At 39.9% G+C, this 21,352-nt stretch overlaps 1 protein-coding gene across 11 annotated transcripts in view; it reads right to left on the bottom strand.

The window, feature by feature from the left end:
* Nucleotides 1–21,352, bottom strand: part of LOC131677035 (irregular chiasm C-roughest protein-like) — a 569,032-nt gene that overhangs the window by 396,782 nt on the left and 150,898 nt on the right. For 3 of the 11 annotated variants that reach the window (XM_058956635.1, XM_058956627.1, XM_058956644.1), the window contains exon 1: nucleotides 5,851–6,584. The exons of the other annotated variants lie outside the window; for them this stretch is intronic. The gene's annotated coding sequence lies outside the window, so the exon portion shown is untranslated. Of the gene's footprint in view, nucleotides 1–5,850; nucleotides 6,585–21,352 lie in introns of those variants that run through there. 11 annotated transcript variants of the gene reach the window in all.

The raw sequence follows: 21,352 nt of genomic DNA, 5'->3' as shown, positions 1-21,352 counted from the left end.
AATCGATATTTCGTGTGAGGTCATACGAAATATTGATTGTTTCCAATGGCCTTGAGCCGTTATTGATTGAGACTACGATCGGCAGATGGTCGCTACCGTGGGGATCAGGGATTACCTTCCACGCGCATTCTAACTTTAGCGAGGTCGAGCAAAGGGATAAATCTAATGCGCTTGGGCGCGCTGGTGGGGGAGGAATCCGTGTCATTTCACCCGTGTTTAGAATTGTCATGTTGAAGTTGTCGCAAATATTGTGAATTAAAGAGGAACGGTTATCATCATAAAGGCAACCCCATTCCGTACCGTGAGAGTTAAAGTCGCCTAAAACTAGTCGCGGTGCAGGCAGGGATTCTATGATGTCATGTAGCCGGCGATGCCCAATCGCGGTGTTGGGGGGAATATATATGGAAGCTATGCAAAGATCTTTGCCTTTGGTTGTTACTTGACAAGCGACAACTTCAATACCTGTTATCGAGGGAAGGTTAATTCTGTAGAAGGAATAGCGCTTTTTGATCCCCAAAAGCACTCCTCCATAGGGGGTGTCTCGATCCAGGCGAATAATATTAAAGTCGTGGAAGTTGAGATCTATGTCGGAAGTTAACCAAGTTTCACATAATGCAAATGCATCGCAACTCAAATTATTTATTAAAATTTTGAAGGAATCGATTTTCGGGATGATACTTCTGCAATTCCACTGTAGAACAGTGATCAAATCCGTGACCTCGTTCGATGAGTTAGCCATCGAAGGATACAATCGCTGAAAGGAGGGGCCATTTAGCAGTCAACTGCTTCAAAAATGTTCTTACTGTAGGGAGAAAAGCTAACATAAGACTTTTAATAGGATCAGTTATATTGAAAGTTTTTATTATCCAGTCCACAATGTCCGAGAGTTTGATAATTCCAGTGCCGCGATTATTCTCGAACTGAAACAGAGGAACACTTGGGATTTTTGATGTTCCGGGAAGTGCTGGGAACTCCTTCTCTGAGTTTAATCCTCCGAGACCAGGAGCTAATTGCTTCGGTTTGGTTGCAACACTTCCAATAGATGTGACTTTCTGAGTCCCGTCAAGGGATACCTTCTGGCCTTTACAACGAACTTTAGGAGAGGAAATGTTCCTCCTCTTCCTATAACTTCTAGGCGCCCTAGTAGATGTTCCCTCTTGTGGGTCATCAGCCTCGCCCTCGTTAGGAGGCAAGTGAGCATAGATGTTTGTTGAGGTTGGTGGTGTAGCTTTCTTTAGCATTTCTGCGAAAGAACGTTCGGATCGTCCAGCAAGGGAACGTTTTAGTTTATCCCCGCGTAGTTTGTACGCGGGACATGCCGAGATATCATGCAGATTCTCTGCACAGTAAGGACACTTCTCAGCATTCTTACTGCACGAATCATCTAGATGATTCTCCCCGCATTTTCCACAGCGGGCCTTATTGCTACAATGGGTGGCTGTGTGACCCAATTGTTTACACTTTGTGCAATTCATGACCCGCGGCACAAACAGACGCACAGGCAGACGAACCTTGTGCAAGAGGACGTAATTTGGCAAAGCGGTACCAGCGAAGGTCAACCGATAAGAGTTTGATTGGGGGTAAGTTTTTGAACCATCCCCCGCAACTACTACTGAGTGCAAACGCTTGCACTCGAGTATTTTCACTGGCTGAAGTAAGCGGTCTCTGAAACGGCCAACCCCGTACTGCAGCAGATCCTCGCATGTCAAACTGTCATCGGTGACAACGCCTTCAGACTGTACTTTCACAGCTGGAATATACACGTGATAGTCCTTCGTAAAGTGCTCGCAGCAAGCAATATCGTTTGCCTGCTTTGAGTTAGTCAGCACGACCCTCAGCCTGTCTGAGCGGACCTTTTTTATTTCGATCACAGCCGAGAACCGTTCCGTCAGGTCTTTTGAAATCTGTAATAGATTCAGCGATTTTGTTTTGGGCCGAAAGAAGACCACAAAGGGACCGGTCGAGAGCTCTGGATATTGTTTGGGTCGGGGGAGAGCCTTAGGAGTCGACTCGATCTCCATTTGGCCATCCGGGGAGGAAGCCATCGACACCGTCAACGCACGGGGTCAGCACCCGCGCAGACGGGAAAAAGCCGTAAATGTATCAAAAAGGTAGATTTCACTTATCTGTATACTCGTTTCCCACGACGCACCAGTCCAGCTTAAATAGCTGGTTATTGTTCAATCCTCGCTTTACGAACAAAAGGTTGAGGAATGTGGCCTAACGGTTAACACACGCACAAAAGAAAATAAAAGTCCAAACCTCGAAGAGGCAGAGAATGGCAAAATAACCTTGAACGCGGATTACTGCACTGTTCTTTTTCCAACAGACCGAAAACAAAACACTTCTATCTCGATCGAGCGATGCGTAGAGACTGATTAGACCGGTTGTCTTATCGACTATGCTGGACCAACGTACCTGTTATACGTAACAGGAAAGGAAACACCTTTCCAATGGAATTAAAAGATTGAAAACACAAAGTATATTTTTTAGTTAGAGACATTAATAGACAAAGAAGCTGTTTACCGAAAAAGTTGAATAACTTTGTAGCAGTTGAGAATTGACAGTTTGTGTAAAATGATTTTTGACGCCAAATATGATTCTTTATCACCCCTCGAGAGATTCTTAACGATGAACCAAACACCCTGTATATGGTAGAGCTTCCTGGTTTAATTCCAGCAAAAGCAAATTAGTCTGCATATGCCCACAACTACAAGTGCGCTCGGAAACTCATCTCAGTTGAATCTTTTGAGACTGAGGAATATGTGTATAGTTTTGTTCGATCGCATCCGTCAGTCCCGATCCCTTACCTTTTTAATCGTCCACAGACGCGACAATAACGTACATTCAAGCGTTTCACCCGCACTTGATTTTTATCGAGATTGATGAAACTTGAACGATTATTAAAATATTAAAATTTGTTGAGCAGAAAATGCCGCCCCCTGATTTTGCCGCTCGGGGCGCTTGCCCCCTTCGCCCCTTCCTTAGCTCCGCCACTGCTCATCCGGAATTGCAGGCCTCGGCATAGAATGCTGCTGCAAGAACGAATGCCTTAGAGTAGTAGCAAGGCTTCTGAGAATGGCATTACTGGTCCAAGCGGTGCAGTGAAATGTCGTCAAACTGCCATCAGTTTCTCTATCGAAGCGAGTTGAGTGAACGTTCGGAATCTAATTAGCACAAACAATGTGCACAGTACAGATACGAGCGGGAAGGGAATTAATGAACTAGCAGTAACAGCTGGGAATTGAGAGTTGTAAATGCATGAGCACAACTCTCCTCCGAAGTAGTCACTTCCAGTGATTCCGAGGCATAAGGAGAGTAAGTAATTCAAGTAAACCACTCAGAAGTACTTGGGTGGAGTTTTTAGGAGGTCAAGCTTCTGCCAACCCCACTTCCTGAGTGATGAGATCAGAGTGTTTGAAGGTTTTTTGACATTGACATATATTATGTACCTACACAAAATGTATATAAATATATCCCCCCACCAATTTTTCGTACTACGCCATTGTGCATTTGTGAATATCTGTGAGCCATATGCTGTCAGAGAAGAGAAACAAATGACGAGTGCATGGAACTTTTAATACATCCGTCATACAAAGTAAAGCTTCCGGTACAGTTAACGCTTGTTTTGGGCCGCTTAAAATTATTGCAGATTCACTTCACAAATAAAATCGACTTTTCTGTTGTAGTTTCGGTTTGTTCACTATCCTCGATTAATTTTTTCGAGACCATTTCATTCTTTTGCTTTGTTAGTTTTCCTTCTATAGAATACATGTGAAAAAATTCTCAGTATGTTTCAAGCTATTGCCATTTTCTCGCTAATTAACGTGAAGTTAAAGCTCAAGCTTCACGAAAATTGAAAAAATCTGTAAATGATCATTAAAGTGTAAATAAGAAGTAAAATACCAGATGGCCGGCTTCCCGAAGTTCAAATTTTCGTTGAAAAAAAAATATCATTCACAAAAGAAAATATTTTGGCTATACAGAAAATGTTAGTCTACCATTCAATTTCCGAACAACAAACAACATTTGAACAATATTTTTTTTAATATTTCCATTGCAAAATGTTGAAAATTAGTTGACAGTGAATCTTCAGGACGCACCTCGAAAAACTGCGGTGTGCGCCAAAATTCCAGATCACCTGGACCAACCGCATTGAAATTTTGCACAGTTATTCATTACATTATTGATCAAGCAACTATGAGAGCGTTTTACAAAATTATTTTTATAGTTATTTTTACAGTAACGCGTGAGGGATTCCATGAGAAACCAGCCGACCGCAAAATATGACTATCGCCGATTCGATCGAAATACAAATCTCTTTATAATATTATAATATTTTGATACAAGAGCAATTTTTCAAAAGGGCGTAGACATTCGAGCGTGCATTAATTTTAATTTTTTGTTCTGTTACTTTATTTTAAACAGCAAAAATCTCTGAGAACGAGTTACAGGGAATGAATACTTCTTGCATGTTTTTGAGAAGGGTCAATAAGCATGCTGTCAAAATTAACTTTGAGAGAAAATTCCGGACAAACCGTAACTCGCCGAGGTTAATATTTTATGAAAGAGAAAAGTTTTCTCTTTCATCTGTTGCTGTGATTTATAATCGACGATCAATGGTTTGTCCAGAATTTCCTCTCAAATTGAATTTTGACAGTATGCTTATTGGCCTTCTCAACAAACACGCTATCACTTCTGTACGAAAAAAATATAAACTGAAAAAATGTTGCGTCATTTCACACAAAAATAAAAATTTACATTAAAAATTTAAATGGCGAAAAAACCCATTTATTTTTTAATTTTTTATATTTTGTCGACATACATCAAACGAGAAAGGAAAGATTTTGAATGTGATTGCATGATGGAGAACTTATTGATAATTTGTTTTCTGACGATAACTTTATATATGTTTTTAAATTTCATACTAATTGACATACAAAACTATAATTTTATTACAGAATTTGATTCTAGATTTTATATCAAAATACATTTAACAAAAAACTTCCAAAATGCGATAGTTGTCGAGATATTTTGAATTTGGCTCCAACAAAACAATTAACTCGTGTAATTATGCCCTTATTAAAAGTTATTCGCGTTTCCCATCATAAAATGTCAAAATATAATGTTTATCATTTGGAAGAAGCTATTCGGTGTATTTGGACCATGGAAAAGCTTTCAGTGAATTTTTTTTTCCTAACAACAACTTTTGACATATTTTTATAATTCATATTATTTGCAGTCAAAAATTCAATTTTCTTTTTGAATATCACTTCAAACGCCATTTCAAATCGAAATACTCCTAACATTTTTTTTTGAAATGTCCTATTTCTCGAGATATTTTCAATTTTGTTTTAACAACACAATTGTTTTATTACGACCTTTTCATAAGTGATTTGCATTTCGCCATCAACAACAATAGGTTTTTCAAAAGGCTAATACAAGTGCCGCGATATTGTAAAGCATTTGAAAGCTACCTGAAATCAACCATTATATATCATGTATTGCTCGCTCATGAGTATTTTAACCCTTCTGCTTGTTATAGACATCTAGAAGGGAGACCGTTACTAGCATCTCAACCCTAGCCCACATTTTTTTTCTAAACTATGATAATTTCCAATGCCCAAATTTCTAACCAGTCCGATTTGCATATTCAAAAGGGCAAATGATCAAATAACCTCCATAAACTGTGATCATAGTATAATCCATTTGTGCAAATCAAAAAGTGTTTTTCGAAGTAGCATCAACATCACTAATCCGACATCCAGAATTCATCCTTCAAATTCAACGTAATTTTCCACGAAGGCGAACAAAAACATTTTCCTCGATGAGGTTTTGCTTTTACGTTACCTTTAAATAACAATATCATTAGCCGGGACTTTTTTTTCGGGTCGTCTCGTCCTGCCAATCCTTATCCGTCTAGTTTCCCACTGTTGGCATCATTGTGGTTCTATTCGAAAAAAAAATCCGACAAACAGTTGGAAAGCAATGATGATTGGCCAAAATGCAGCAACCAGCCTTCCGCTCTCGTCGTCGGGTATGATGGGTAAAGCACTCCAGCATAAGAGCGACGATAAAAATGCCGCATCAGGATCAAGATTCAGTATCCGCACAAATTCCGCCTTCCGCCGTGAAATTGCTGAACCGAGACATTCTTATTTTGCCTATTTTCTATACGCAACTCACCCGGAAAGTGAAAACGAGAATGAAGGCAATTTTCCTTCGTTTTGAGAAAATGAAAATTCATACCTCGCATTAACTCGAAATGAAATTATGATTTTCCATGAAGCGATTTTATTTATGTCAAGTTTAATGCCTCTTCTCACTTGCGCTTTGCTTCTAGGAGGACCGAGTCGAAGCTGTTTCCTTTTTTTCTATTTTTCCTCTATGCTGCCATTGTAGTAAAATGGCTCACTTTACACATTTCAAAGCGAGGTCGATGCGAAATTGTTTCGAAAGCCTACAAGTGAGGCAAAATCAGACGCCACGAGCGTCGACAGAGTAGAACAACCAACAGTTTCTGACTGTGATTGAGAAACTTTTGCACTGTTCCGTTCTCGGGACCAACAGTGCCAATCAGATGAGTGTGCAAGAAGAACGAGAGCCTTGCTCGTGTTTCCCGACTGCGAGGTGGTTCACGCCTGAACCGAGCGACGGAAGCACAAAGCGTACACTGAGTAGCTGGGCTTTTGTTCTTTGGAGAGGTTTTCACGCTAAGCTGTTGGTCGAGAGTGAGGAAATGAGACAAAAGCTATCCAAATTCACCTATCATTGTAATTAGGACTTTCTACTACATGCGAACTATGATGGCAGTGAAGAAGTATATTTTTTATTAGTTGTTGGCAGTGTTTTTTCACTAGTTGACGAATTCTCGTGGAGTGAACTCGATTTGCGAAACGTAAACATTATTAATGTGTCAAAGTTTAGCCAGTTAAGAAAATATTACAAACACTGAACATTCATATTATGTCACCGCTTTGCTAGGCACTGTTCTAATTCGTGTATTTGTACATATTCGTTATCTTCTCGAATTTTCTACAATAAACTCGTATACTCTTGAGGCATTAAAATTTTTCTCGTTTTATGATCCATCCAGTTCCATAGTGTACTGAATGCACTTCATCCATAGTGCCATTTAGCACTCTGCTTTCTTAAATTATTCTTTAAACTCCTTTGCGTACGTGGCGTTATATGCCTCCTCTGCGTAAGTTGAGACTAGGCTAGAGACAGACTAGATTCTGCTGCGTATTACTAGTTCCATTTTTCTGCAAGCTGGTGCCCGGTTTAATGTGCAACTTTTGCGTGATCTACTAGCATAGTCTTCTGTGGTGAATCTATCTTACTACGATAGAGATATCCCCGACGGTGGATATTTTCCAGAAACTGTTCCCGTTTTTTTGTGGAAATCGGAAATTACAGTTTTGGAATGAACATTGTACAATACGTAATACGTAATAACCTCATTTAATTTAAATTTTTTCAATAAGTTGAAAATTCTCGGGAGTGTTCCCCCAGAATTCTCCATTTGGATCAGCCCCTGACTTTGAGGTTTAAATTTGAAGCTTTGAGGATAAGTAAAAAAGCAAAAATTTGGGCAGAGTTAAGGTATCCTGCATATGTGGACAAATTATCTTCTCTGATCATACTAAGCCATTTAGTTCTTAGGTTGTTCGTGATCTATTCGGATAGTCCCTGATGGTGAATCTATCTGCTTCAATGAGAAGTTCCCAAACGGCGAAATTTCTCTCGAAGCCGATGTTTGTTTTCGGGATTGGACCAACTCTACTCGAATAATTTGCGTCTACGATTCTACGCTACTCCGAAAAATAGATCCATGGCGGCAAATATTCTAATACCGGTTCGATGTTCAGCCTTTGTCGTATTGCTGGTCTGCTCCCGACTGTCGCTATTAAGCACACGATGCGACAGGACACATGCCACAAAAACATTCAATAAGGATTTTGTTTTACTTATTCCAACGCCGTTGCTGCGAATAACTAGAATAAAATCAAGTTGAATTTGATTCTGTCTGGCCCCGGGGCTTTATTGTTACATGATAAGAGAGCAAATGAGAACTTTACGATCGAAAAAGGTGTTTCGTTTGAGCTATTGTGGAGGGATGCGGCGTGATGTGGATCTTCTGTTCCGACAACCTTCTTAGCGGAATCGAATATCCATCGGTTTGAATATTCCACGCTCTCGTTAGTACTGTTTCGGTTTCGCATACGTCGAGTAGTACCTCAAAGAGTGCTCATCGACGTTTCTCTCGTTAACCTGTCGACGAACTGGTGTCAATAACTACGTTTCTTGACTTTCATCAAACGCTTTAATCGCGTTACTAAGGTCGCGTACTGTCGATAATTAGTGACGAACCAGTCGTCCCGGCAGGCTTTATACGCGGCGGCCTTCTCTGCGGATTGGGAGAACGATTTTGGGTGTTCGCGCTTGGTACTCGTTTCGTCTGAGATATAATCGCGGTATCGATATCAAGTCGGACAGAAACTTGTACTCTTCCTCCAGAGGAAGTACCTATATTGAGTCGATAATTTCGGATATCGCGGTCACTTAGCTTTTCCAGTCAATATTCCGCGTGAGATCATACGAGACATTGGTTGATTCTTATAATTACAATCACGATAGGCAGGTAATCACTACCGCTATCTAACCGTAGCGAGGTCGAGCATAGAGATATGTCCAGCGCCCTTGCTTACACTGGCGGTCTAGAGATCCGTGTCCATTCCTTTGTGTTCGAAATTGCCATACGGAAGTTGTCGTAAATATCTCGAGTTGTCGAAGAGAGATATTCGCCATACAGGCAGCCCCATCCTGTACCGTGGGAGTTGAAGTCTCCAATAAGCTGCCATTGTGTGGGAAGGAGTTCAATCGGGCTGGAGACTTCGGTGCCCTATCATGACTCTTGGAGGAATGTAAATAGAAGCAATACAGAGGTCTCTACTTTTGATTGTGGATACACAAGCGACAATTTTAATGCCTGGCGTCGAAGGGAGGTTGATTCGATTGAAGGAATAGCACTTCTTGATCCCTAAAAGTAATCCTTCATAGGAGTCTTCTCGGTCCAGACGAATAATATTAAAATCGTGCAAGTTGAGGTTAATATTAGAAATAAGCCATGTTTCGCATAGGAAGAATGCATCACAGTTATTATAATCTAACAAGTGTTTTATAGAATCGAGTTATTATAATCTAGCAAGTGTTTTAATGAGTTATTATAATCTAGCAAGTGCTTTAATCAATCAATTTTGTGGATGATACTTCTGCAATTCCACTGTAAAACAGTGATCAGATCCGTGGTTCCGTTTAACAAGTTAGCCATGGAAGGTGCTCGCGCGCGCGTTATACCGGGTTCTTCGGACACTTTGAAGCTATAATTTTTCACTACTGGAAAAAACTTTATTTGCGCGAACGAAACCTAATTATATTTTCACGGAACGAAAGGTAGATAATCTTATCGTCACGACGGTTTATTTGATCTGATTTTCCTTCTTCATACTGTACATAGACCAGCTGACCGGCTGACGGATAAAGCACGACGTCAAAAGGCCCATTTGCACTGGATAGTTTACTACCTACACTCGTGGAGTGAAACAGGCCAAAGGATCTCATGGGAGAAAGCGAGAGAGATTTGATCGCAACGTGTGGATCACATTGAGGATGATCAAGGATGATCCCTAACTGAACATTTAGTCTCTCGCTCGAACAGAAGGATACGATCGCTGCAAGGAGGTGCCATTATACAGTCAACGGTTTAAAAAAAAGATCTCTCTGTTGGTAGCACAGCAACCAGCAAACTTTTCAGAGGATCAGGAATGTTGAAAGCTGTGAATATCCAGTCCACCATGTCAGAAAGTTTAAGGAATCCCGTTTTAGGTTGAGTTTCTGACTGTAAGATGGAAGCATTTAAGATTTTTGGTGCCGTGAGAAGTGCAGGAAACTCCTGGATTTATCTCAATTTCAAAAACCAGGAGGTATTATCTTCGGATTTGTAGCAGCACTTCTAATCGTTGAATGATTTTTATTTGGTACCACTGTTTTGACCCTTACGAAGAAGCTCGGTGTTACGTGGAGTTGCCACGCGGAGCCGAGGAATGCCCCTCGAAAGAGTCGTAAGAGGTATTATCGCCAGTTGCAAAGAGAACGTATGGGTTTTCAAAGGTAAGTGGGCTAGCTCTTTTAAGCATTTCTCCGTTCGTCATGTCAAAAGTGTATGCGGACTCTCCCCACTGTAAATATGCTTTTCAGCATCCTTCCTGTCGGCATCATCCGCATAGTCTTCCCACACTTGTCGCACCGCAGCTTATTGCTACAGTAGGTGGCCGTATGTCCTAACTGTTTGCAATTGGAACAATTTATGACCCACAGTATAAATAGACGAACAGGTAGACGAGCCACTCTTCTTCAACATAGTTCGGCAAAGCGGATCCGGCGCCTGATGGATACTACTGCCCATCATCGGTTGACATTTAATGCATTTATGCGCACTCTAATATCTTCACTGATTGAAGGTCAAAATTCCCAAAGCGGCCGACTCCATCTTTCATCAGAACATCGACAGTTGAACCCGCATCACTGACTACACCGTCAATCTCCACATTGCGAAAAGGAATATAGACGCGATACTCCATCGTGAAGAGGCTACTGTCTGTTTCAGGTCAGTCACGACAACGCGCAGTTTATCTGAAGCAGAGCTGCAAATTTTCACCAGGTTGTTTTGAACTTGAAGGAAGAACAAATCATCATGCCCTACTATGTTCAATTCGCAGTTATTCGTTTACATCATTCATTCATCAGCCGAGCTGTTCAATCATTTTCCATTCATTTTCGATTTCATTTACCTTGTGAATATCTCTGTAATGGGATATTGACTAGGTTTTTCAAGCAAAACTACTCTGAACATACTTCTTGCTGTTCATGTAAGCTTGAAAACGCAAAATATGTCAACATTTAACTTAAACTGGCCTCTACAGAGCAGATAACAACTTTGGCTGGTGAATGAAAAAGCATCAATTTGAAATGAAGACGTACGTTTCGGTTATAAAAATCCCGCCAACTTGAAAGTGAATGATTAAGGGAGGCTTTGAATTTGAATCATGGTTGGGTTTGATTGAGCTGAAAGTTGGCATTTGAAAATGAAAATTTGCACCACTGATCTGAAGGTATCTTCTTAATTTCAGCCACGGCCGTGTACCGTTTTGTCAGTTCCCGCGCGGTTTATTTTTGAGTCGGAAGTCAACCACCGATTCTTTCTGGTATGCTCTATAGCGAGCTGAGTAGAATAAAGGGGGGGGGGGGGAGGGGAAAGGCATTTGTGCTTCCATTTCGTTTGAGTTTATCTGTTCTAGACCTACGAGTAGTCCTGAATAATGCTCTAAGCCTTCAGTGTTCATCATTTAGTGCGGGAGCAATTCTATACGCTACCGTGACTCGCATGGCCGTTAGCTTGAATGTACTGCGCAACCACAGTCGATTCCACTATGTCTTCAGCACTGAAGCCCATACAGAACCTCGGTATCGATGAGGATATACTGTCCAAAAGACGCCTCTTGCTTTCTCGCAGGCATAGCTAGTGCTGAATTTCAGTTGATCATCGATCATCACACCCAGCTGGTTTAATGCACGGTTATTTCTGGTCATTACAGCACTTTGCACTTACCGATCAGTAGAACTTTCGTTTTGTAGTGGGTTATGTGCAACTTCTCTCTTTGCATCCAAGTTCGAATCTATATGATGTCTGTCCTCTGTCTCGTAGACCAGAATCCAACTCTGAAAGAATATCTTCAAAATTCTGCATAGGTACCTATAGACAATGATTTTGTGCAATGATTCAGCAATGGCTACCTAATTAATGCTGTTGTATGCGTTCTTAACGTCTATTGTTTTCACGGTACATTGTCGATTTCTCCTTCTCCTCTATTTTTGCAACGTCTCCGTTCTTTCGATCATTGTCCTAATGGTGTCCATAATATTGTTGAGTATAATCCTCTTCATGAGTTTCCCGATAGCAGCGAGTATAATGATTAATACTACTAAGGAGGGTTACCTGGTTTTAGCAGCAGCAATTCTGTACCTTACCTATACTAGGGAAGTGACGCTCAACCAGAATTTTTTGGAGCACCTTTCCGGACATTCTGATGGAATTCTACTTAGCACTTCGATGTAATCCTTCTCAGTTTTTATGCTATTTACAAATTAACCTGCTCTATCAGAACCCTGATGAAGACAGCATACAAATTCTGAGCAGGATTCCACGAGCTAGATAACACTCAAATTCTGATTCGGGTTTCATTAAAAGATTGAACGGGATAATGTCAGAATCGTGTGTCGTCGAAACAATGATTAAATATCCGCCAGAATCTCGTTTTTTACATCGGCTTTTGTCCACACTTTGTGCCAATCATCCACGTCAGAGAGGCCCCTCCATCATCTGGACTCTAGATAACGGTCCGTCAACACAAGGGCCGGGACCGACGGATTTACCTCCCTTCCGAAAATAACGTGTCCACAGATTTTTTACCTCAGAAAATCTCAACACCCTCGGTTGGTATTGAACCCACATCTACTGGGGTGATTGGCGGTCTCGCTTACTGTTCAACTGCCGGCGCTGTCTTCGTCAGAATGATTGACAGGATTTCATTAACAATGTTAGTATAATTCTATCCGAATCCTGAGTAAATCATTATTTCCAAAAAGAATGTGATCATGAAAAGGGCTCCACTAGAATTCTGACAAGTTTTACAACAGAATACTGCAAAGGCTACTACCAGGCTACTACTCTTGAGTAGAATTTCACAGGAATTTTGAAATGAATGTAAACAGAATCCTGAAAGAAATCACGAGAGGAATTTATCGAGATTCTGAACAGAAAAATGGATAAGAAATCCATCGGAATGCCAAGGGTGATTCCATCGGAATGCTAACAAGGATTATTTCAGAATCCCTTTAAGAATTGTGGAAAATAGTCAAGCAGATTCCTGTGAAGGATTATATCAGAATACTAAACATAATTCCGTCAAAATCCTGAGAAACATATCATCAGAATTCTAAAATAGTACGAGAAACTAACTTTAGATTGACGGTCAAATGACACCACGGGCACGGGCCAGATTGAAATCGTCGTACATCGAGGATTCCAGAGGAGCGCATTGTGCATTGAGAGCGAGATGCATTTGTGGTAAATATTAGATTTGTTCCAAAGTTTTGAGTGGATAATTGCACACTCGAATATTCTCAAGTGGGTAGTTCTACCCGTACTACCCACCTCATTCGCCGGCCCTGTGAAATGTCGAAGTTCGATTTAGCCTTCATTTTATCCTGAACTCTGGTCAAGACAGGGTATAGTTTGAGTTCCTTTATTTTGTTCACGTGGCCATTTACTGAAGACGCCTCATTAAATGAACTTCTCAAGTACAGTAGGATTCCATTTTTGGCAACAATTTTTTTTTCAATGCCAAAAATATAACCTTATTTTTATAGTTTAGAATTTCAATTTACGACTTAAAAATGTTTCAAATGTTTGTGAAATGGAATGAGAAGAAAGAGAAAATAAGCAAATTCAATTTTATTCATGCAAATTCATCAAATTCAGTCGTTGTCCAGTCGAATTTTCACAATCTTCGCACACTTCTCGAGTACAATGTCTCTCATTACGGAGGTGTAACCGTACCATAATGACCGTAGGGGAGACTGAGGAGACTTGATCCCCGGGGAGACTTGATCCTATCATTGTAACTCAAAGGTGGATTAGAATACATTAATCGAATATACTATAAAGTTGCGTAGTTTTATCTAAACATAAATTTCATTAACACAGAAAAAAGAAATTGGACTTTTGTGTAACCGAATTTTTACCGATCTAAAAAAAAGTCTCAGAAGATTTATTTTTCAAATTTTCAAACTTTTATAAAATTGATAAAATCACCCACTACATACTCTACTTTTGCATACAGAATTACAGGAGAATGTCAATTATATGAATACGTTATGATTGAGCTGATTCTTTTGTTCAACTATATTTTTACTAAAGTTTGCTGAAATAGATGCTATGGGTTTACTTGATCCCTTCAAATTCGTGGAGATTTGATCCCCTTCGCTATACTTCATACACACCACTGAAAATAACCAAATTCACACCAGAACAATTGAAGTCATTGTTGTCATAAAAAAATGTCAAAAATGAACGCTTCATCGTAAAGAAACATAACTGTAATTGTTTACTACAGTATACGTAGCAACCATTCATCCCACATTTGACGTTCCTCAACAATAATAAAGACAGCTTTCAAATAATTGCACGGAGATTTGGGGAATTCATATAAAAATCAGGTGAGAGATGCGTAATATGTAGTAACAAAAATAAGAATATCTAATCATAACAATTTAATCAATACTACAAACCATTAATAAAATTGAATGGGGTAATGTACCAGTTTTTGCCCTATTAAGAAGGGTACCACATTATTACTACAATAATTTTATTATTTCAGCTTCTTTGATTTTTTATTAAGGTCCATTTTTTTATTTCGATTATAGAGGTTTTAACGTTAAGGTCATTCGCTTCTTATTAAGAGCCAATATAATAACAAAATTGTCTTGAGAATGGTGGAAATCTTCTATTTGAGCGCAGCAAAATCTCTAATCGAGTACCCCCATTATCGCAATACCATTTGAGTCAATGCGTTGAGCAAAGATGGCAGACGCTGCTCTAACCAAAGGCTTCAGATGGGTAGGATGATAGTAGAAACAAGGCCAAAAATAGGCTTAATACCCTACATGCTCTTTTAAACACGTTTTCATAAAGGAATCAAGTGTCCCCAAATTAGGGATCGAGTCTCCACTAATCTAAGAATTTTCCATTTTTTTGTTGTTTTCCAGAAATGCTCATAGCTCATGTCCGGTATAATATTTCCATGTAATTTTTTTTATGATTATTAGTCATCCCTAGAAACAATAATAAACTACAAAAAAATACATAGTTTTTTATCATTCCACGGAGTTGGACTGAAAAATAAAAAAGGGGATCAAGTCTCCTCAGTCTCCCCTACAGGTAACTTGCTGACAGATAAAACTATGGTAGCAGCCAGGTGGAGAGAGCACTTCGAGACATTGTTGAGTGGAGAGAATGTTAGCGCGTCAACGAACAGAATAAGGATAAGTGACGATGGACAAGCTGTGGAGCCTCCAATGCTAGAAGAGGTGGAAAAGGCAATCAAAGAGCTGAAAAACTGTAAGGCTGCTGGAACGGACGAGCTCCCGGCCGAACTTTTCAAACACGGTAGTGAACAGCTGCACGAAATACTTCACCGTACTCTTTTGAAGGTATGGGAAGAAGAACAACTATCTGCTGACTGGCTAGAGGGCGTCATTTGTGCCTTATACAAAAAGGGACACAGACTGGAGTGCGCCAATTATCGAGGAATATCGCTCCTCAATTTGGCGTACAAAATTATGCCACGTATTATGTTCAACAGATTGAGGCCGTTGGAGGAGTCTTTCGTCGGCGAATACCAAGGTGGTTTTCGTGAAGGCCGATCAACAACGGATCAAATGTTTACCCTGCGACAGATCTCAGATAAATTGCGGGTATACAACTTGCAGATACACCATCTGTTCATTGATTTCAAAGCGGCGTACAATTCAGTGAAAAGAAACGAGTTATGGCAGATAATGGTTTTCCGACGAAACTGATTAGGCTGATTCGTGCAACGCTGGATGGATCGAAATCAAGTGTTCGGGTATCGGATGAGATTTCGACGTCCTTCGTAACCTTAGACGGATTGAAGCAGGGTGATGCGCTGTCAAACTTGCTGTTCAACATTGCTCTTGAAGGTGCCATCAGGAGAGCAAGAGTGCAAAGGAACGGTACCATCGTCACTCGGTTGCATATGCTCCTAGGATTTGCGGACGATATTTATATCATTGGAATCGACCGCCGAGCCGTGGAAGAGGCATTCGTGCCTTTTAAAAGGGAGACAGCAAGAATTGGTCTCACAAACAACACCAGCAGGACGAAGTACATGATAGCTGGAAGAATACGTGGGTCTAATAGTGATTTTCGTGGTGAAGTGATGCTAGGTGGTGATAAATTTGAAGTAGTGGAAGAATTTGTGTACCTTGAAACTCTAGTGACGTGCGATAATGATGTTACCCGCGAGATGAAAAGGCGTCTTGCAGCTGCAAATAGGGCTTTTTACGGACTTCGTAGCCAGCTGAAGTCCCGTAGTTTGCAGACGAAGACAAAATTCGCGTTTTACAAGACATTGATAGTTCCGGTTGCCTTGCACGGCCATGAAACGTGGACGTTAAAGGAAGTTGATCGTAGAGCGTTCGGTGTCTTCGAACGTAAGGTGCTGCGAACAATACTCGGCGGTAAAGAAGAAAATGGCATCTGGCGGCGTCGCATGAATCACGAGTTATACCAAGTATATAAAGGAGTGGATATTGTCAAGCTAATAAAAAACGGCAGGCTGCAGTGGGCTGGTCATGTGGCACGAATGCCGGAAGAACGACAGGCGAAGATAATATTCAGTAGAGAACCGGGAAGAGTCCGACGACTTTGCGGCAGGCCGCGTACACGATAGCTGTTTGCAGTGGAAGAGGACCTAAAAGCACTCAATGTCCAGGGTGACTGGAAGAGATTGGCCCTGGACCGGATTCAGTGGAGGAGAATTCTTCACTCGGCGTAGATTCAACGAAGCGAATTGTTGCCCATCGAGTATCAAGTAAGTAATACATTTCTATACTTATTGTAATCATTAAATACAACACGTATAGTGTAAAATATAGTTAACCCTTAAATGCATAACGCTGTTTTAGAACAACATTACAAAAACATCTCAAAATTATCACAGTAATGTATTGAAACTATGAGACAATTTTCACAAAATTTGAAAAAAAAAAATGATTTGCACCTTTGAGGGTTAACATGACTCCCATGTTTGGAAATAAAGTCGAATGTGCTATCATCTGATAGAAAAAAAATATATATTGCACATTTTGAAAAGACTTATTATGTAAAACAAGAATGTTTCCAAAAACGGAACGCATTTGTTGTAAAAATCGGAACGTGCCAAAAACGGAATCTTACTGTATAAGCAATAGGACTAGCAAAATGTAACACAAAACCACGTTTGATCAGTTTAATATACCCCTAAACCTTTGATTTAGAGTAAATAAACCATTTTTTGGGATTTTTTTATGGAAAGAAGAAGAAAAGACCTTTCTAATGGTATGATTTATTAAACAGTTTTATGAGAAAATATGTGCGATCTTAGGACAACAATATGAAAATTACTGGTTCTTTGGGATTTTTTCATGAAAAATATGCTAATGGTGCAGCATTTTTCCAAAGGCACGTCCTAGTTTCACTGATAAAGAAATTCGATTGAGTTTGTGAGAAAACTAACGACTGTTGGTGGAGTTCTTTTTATAGGGGTTATGTTCGGCTTCCAATCTTTGAAATATTTAACAAACGGAATATATACTTATTATTCAATTGAAAAGTTCAATACTAGTTACTGCAGCACCCTGCAATGGCTTTAGGTGGAACGGAAAGATACGGTAAAGGAAATCCCTAGTTTTGATTACTTATATCAGTGTTGGCTTATTACACTATGTTCATTTTGTGAAATTCCCGAAATTATATGATTTAGCATTTTCTATATTGCTCGCAATCAAATGCTTCCGATTCTGTAGGCTATACCGATCCAATTTCACGAACTCCCCATACTATTTAAATTGTGACTAACTACATCATTCCTATTTATATTTCCCCTGCCGTATTACTAAAACTAACGTTATATTGGCAGGTACGTAAAACTTAACGATTATTTCCTCCATTAACTATTATCTAATTGACGTACTGTTGTAGCGTGGTGGTGTGTATGATGTAATAAACAATTTACAATAGATACCACCCGATATGAGATGCATCAAATCGGTACAAAATGGCAAACCGGGAAACTACCATGGTTGCCGTGGTCCGCTGGGTGTAACTGCATTCATACATACTAATAGTTGTTGGACTATGTCTGATTCCCGTCACGGAATCCTTCGCATCTGTGAGTGGCATTTTGATGAGTTTAGCGGAAAATTATCACTAATTAATCGAGTAATTAGCTTATTAGTGTCAACGATTCACGCCTGATAATAACCGAAGCTGGTCATTCGGATGAACGTAACAAACGAAATCGAACAGCAATCGATTACTAATGAATCCTAGGTGATAATCGAAGAATGCATAATTACCTACATTTATATATCGGATAACGCTACGTGTTTATGTGAAACGTTTGGATTATTATCATTTCACACGGATGCGTGATAGAACACAGTGCTATGATTTGCTTTCTGCCAAATTAGGTTGCACAAACCGCATAATCAAACATGAAAGAAAGGAATCAAATAAAGGTTAGACTTTTCATGACAATACGTATACTCCTTTCGTACTTTCCATTCCCGATTTCAAGCATATCCTTAGCAGAAGACGAAAAGACCGAACATTTCAGCGAGTGACGGGGGATTACACGCGTTTCGCTCCACCAACAACGGCAACGTGTTTTTCTTCTGTGGCATATCACACGCACAGCTCTGGAACCACGCTTCCGCCGCCAAGCACGATGCCATCCGCTGGCAGGATGTTTGTTTGTCACTGTTTGTTCTCAAACTTCAACAGTTTTTCTCGCCTCGTTTCTTTCTTTGTCGCATTCGCTGGCATTCAATTATTCTTCTTCGCCGCTCGACACGTTTTACCAGGCCCCCTCAATATCCCCCCCCCCCCCCGGGCAAAAGCAGTCACCATTCACGAATCCACGACGCTCGTTGAATCAACACATTGCATTGTCGCAAGACAGCAGTGAGTGTGGTTTTTCGGCGCTTCCGTCAGCGCCATGTTTGTGTTCGCGCTCCTGACAACGAGCTCTGTTCCTTTGATCATACAGCTTTTCGCGTGCCAAACTTGCCCTGACCATGGTTTGTGGTTAGGAACTGATTCCGTGTCGTTTGCAGCCGGTTCCATTCATACCCGGATAGTGACTGAACAGATTGCACGTGAATTTGGACAAACATGGTTTTAAATTTTATTTGATTTGATCCGGTATGAGGACTGCCAGAATTTTTCGAAACTGGAGCGGGTGAACTGTTTTTCTAAATTGGCACTTTTGGGATTGATTAAGAATCTCACAGAATTTTCGAATATAGAGAATATAAGACGAAAATGGGATTGAAGATAGGGATAAAAAATTGACAAAAATGAACCGCAGGATTAATTTTGTGAAAACGCTGGAAAAAGTTGTAGGGTGGCCAGATCAGGCAAGTAAAAACCCAGAACAATAACAAATCCCATTCATGTCTCGTTTAACTTTTCAATCTAAGAAATGGAAATTGAAATAAGAAATAATGAGGGAACATTGAAAGATTGAAGAGAGACATCAGTTGGTATAATTGGAAGATTACGTTAAGTGTACAGACGGGTCTCCTATTACGCGGATTCCTACTGCGCGGTATCCGTCTAGTAGACTTATTAGTCTAACTGGGGATGTGGCCGAATATTTCGTCCGCGTCAACATTTAGCGCCATACCTTCTTTAGAAAAGTTGTTCTTACTTAGATTTACAATGTAGAGCAATCGTATAGCCAATTGATTGAGGAGCCGCCAGTGTGCTTTTTTGAGAGAGAGTAAATAAATCGAACCTCTCGTTGTATATGCTATTATCACTGAATGGGCATAACACAAAGATTAACATGAAATGTAACGAAATCCTGAAATTATTTTGAAAGATGTTCTCAAGAAAACTTGTTTAGGAAGTCAAGTGCTTCTAGACGAGGGATATAATAATTCGGAATTGTTCCACCAGGCGGCGTTAGCGTAATTTCATATATTCAACAAATGTTATAATCATTCTTTATATCAATGTCGAGATTATTGAGAGGGGTACCGCCTTACCACGGTGTTACTGATTAGTTTATTAACATCAAATTGATATAAGGTACAGGAGGCTTGTTGTAAAATAAACCGTAACAGAATGATAGGGATTTCAAGTAGTGCCGTTCTAGGGTTAACTAGAACTAGAATGAAAAAAGGGGCCGTACACAAATGACGTAGCTTTTTTTCGGCGATTTTTGACCCCTCCCTCCCGCCACGTAGCATTTGGTCACAAAATTCTAACCTCCCCCTCGTAAATAACGTAGCATTTACCTACCCCCTCCCCCTCGTCCCATGCAAAGCGCCCTGGAGATGAAAAAAAATTACATATGTTTTTCAATTATTTTAAATACATGTCCTTTCAAAATGTTTGACGACTTTTATCAACATTTTCATTATAACAGCAAATTGTGTGCAAAATAAGCCCATTTCATGACAAACATAGTGTTGATAGTTTTGTTTTGAATTTTATAACTCAAAGGGAGCACTAACTCTCTCAGTTCACAATCGTGCAGCCACCAATGATTGTAAGAAGCATACGTTCATCTAAATTACTAAATTTTGTTTGGTTGAATCCGAAGTGAAAATTTAGTTCAGCTTTCAAACTAAGTCTACTAATTAGCAACATTAGCTAACTAATGTAGCAAGTTAAATCCGCATACAAAATCTTTTTGTATTTTCGCGAACTTGCAATTCCGCGAATCGTAAAATTTAACTCATGAAAAACCGCATCAAAAGTAACTTGTTTGAATTTAAATTTATTTCTCTTGGGAATGGATGATCATTAAATTATTTTCTCTAAACAATGGGTTTTGAACTTAATGCTACGTCGCACAACTTCTGACCCTACCCTCCCCCTCGTCATACTTCGTCACAAATTTGGTATACCCTCCCTATCCCCCAAAATGCTACGTCATTTATGCAAGGCCCCAAATTAGAATAGGAGCCAATAAAAGATTCAAAATTTCTGAATATAGATTCAATGACAAGATCCAGTTCTACGCAAAAACACTCTAATTTCCAAGGTTTGCAGAAACTTTCAAAAAATTGCTAGCAAGAAAGATAAATTATAATGACATGCGTTGCAAGTGTGCCTATTGCTAATTTCGCCTATTGCATGTTTTCGATAAGAAAATAAGGAATTTTTGTTTGCATACGAAGAGAAAGGTCAGGCCGGAGAGCCAAGTGTCATATACCATTCGATTCAGTTCATCGCGATCGGAAAATGTCTGTGTGGTTTAAAAAACTTCAAAAGCCTGGCCTGTAGTGTATAGGTATTGTGTGGGACTCACGACTCACTTTTGTGTCTAACCGCTTAAAACAAACCTTACTCTTCTCTTGTGCACCTCTGTCTTTTGCTCACGAGTTTTCCGCTGATATCTCGGAGCCACACTTGATGCATGAAATTGCTCGACCT

This window comes from Topomyia yanbarensis, chromosome 1 (genome assembly GCF_030247195.1).
Source record: "Topomyia yanbarensis strain Yona2022 chromosome 1, ASM3024719v1, whole genome shotgun sequence".
NCBI lineage: Eukaryota > Metazoa > Arthropoda > Insecta > Diptera > Culicidae > Topomyia > Topomyia yanbarensis.
This window is presented reverse-complemented; position numbering and strand designations above follow the sequence as displayed.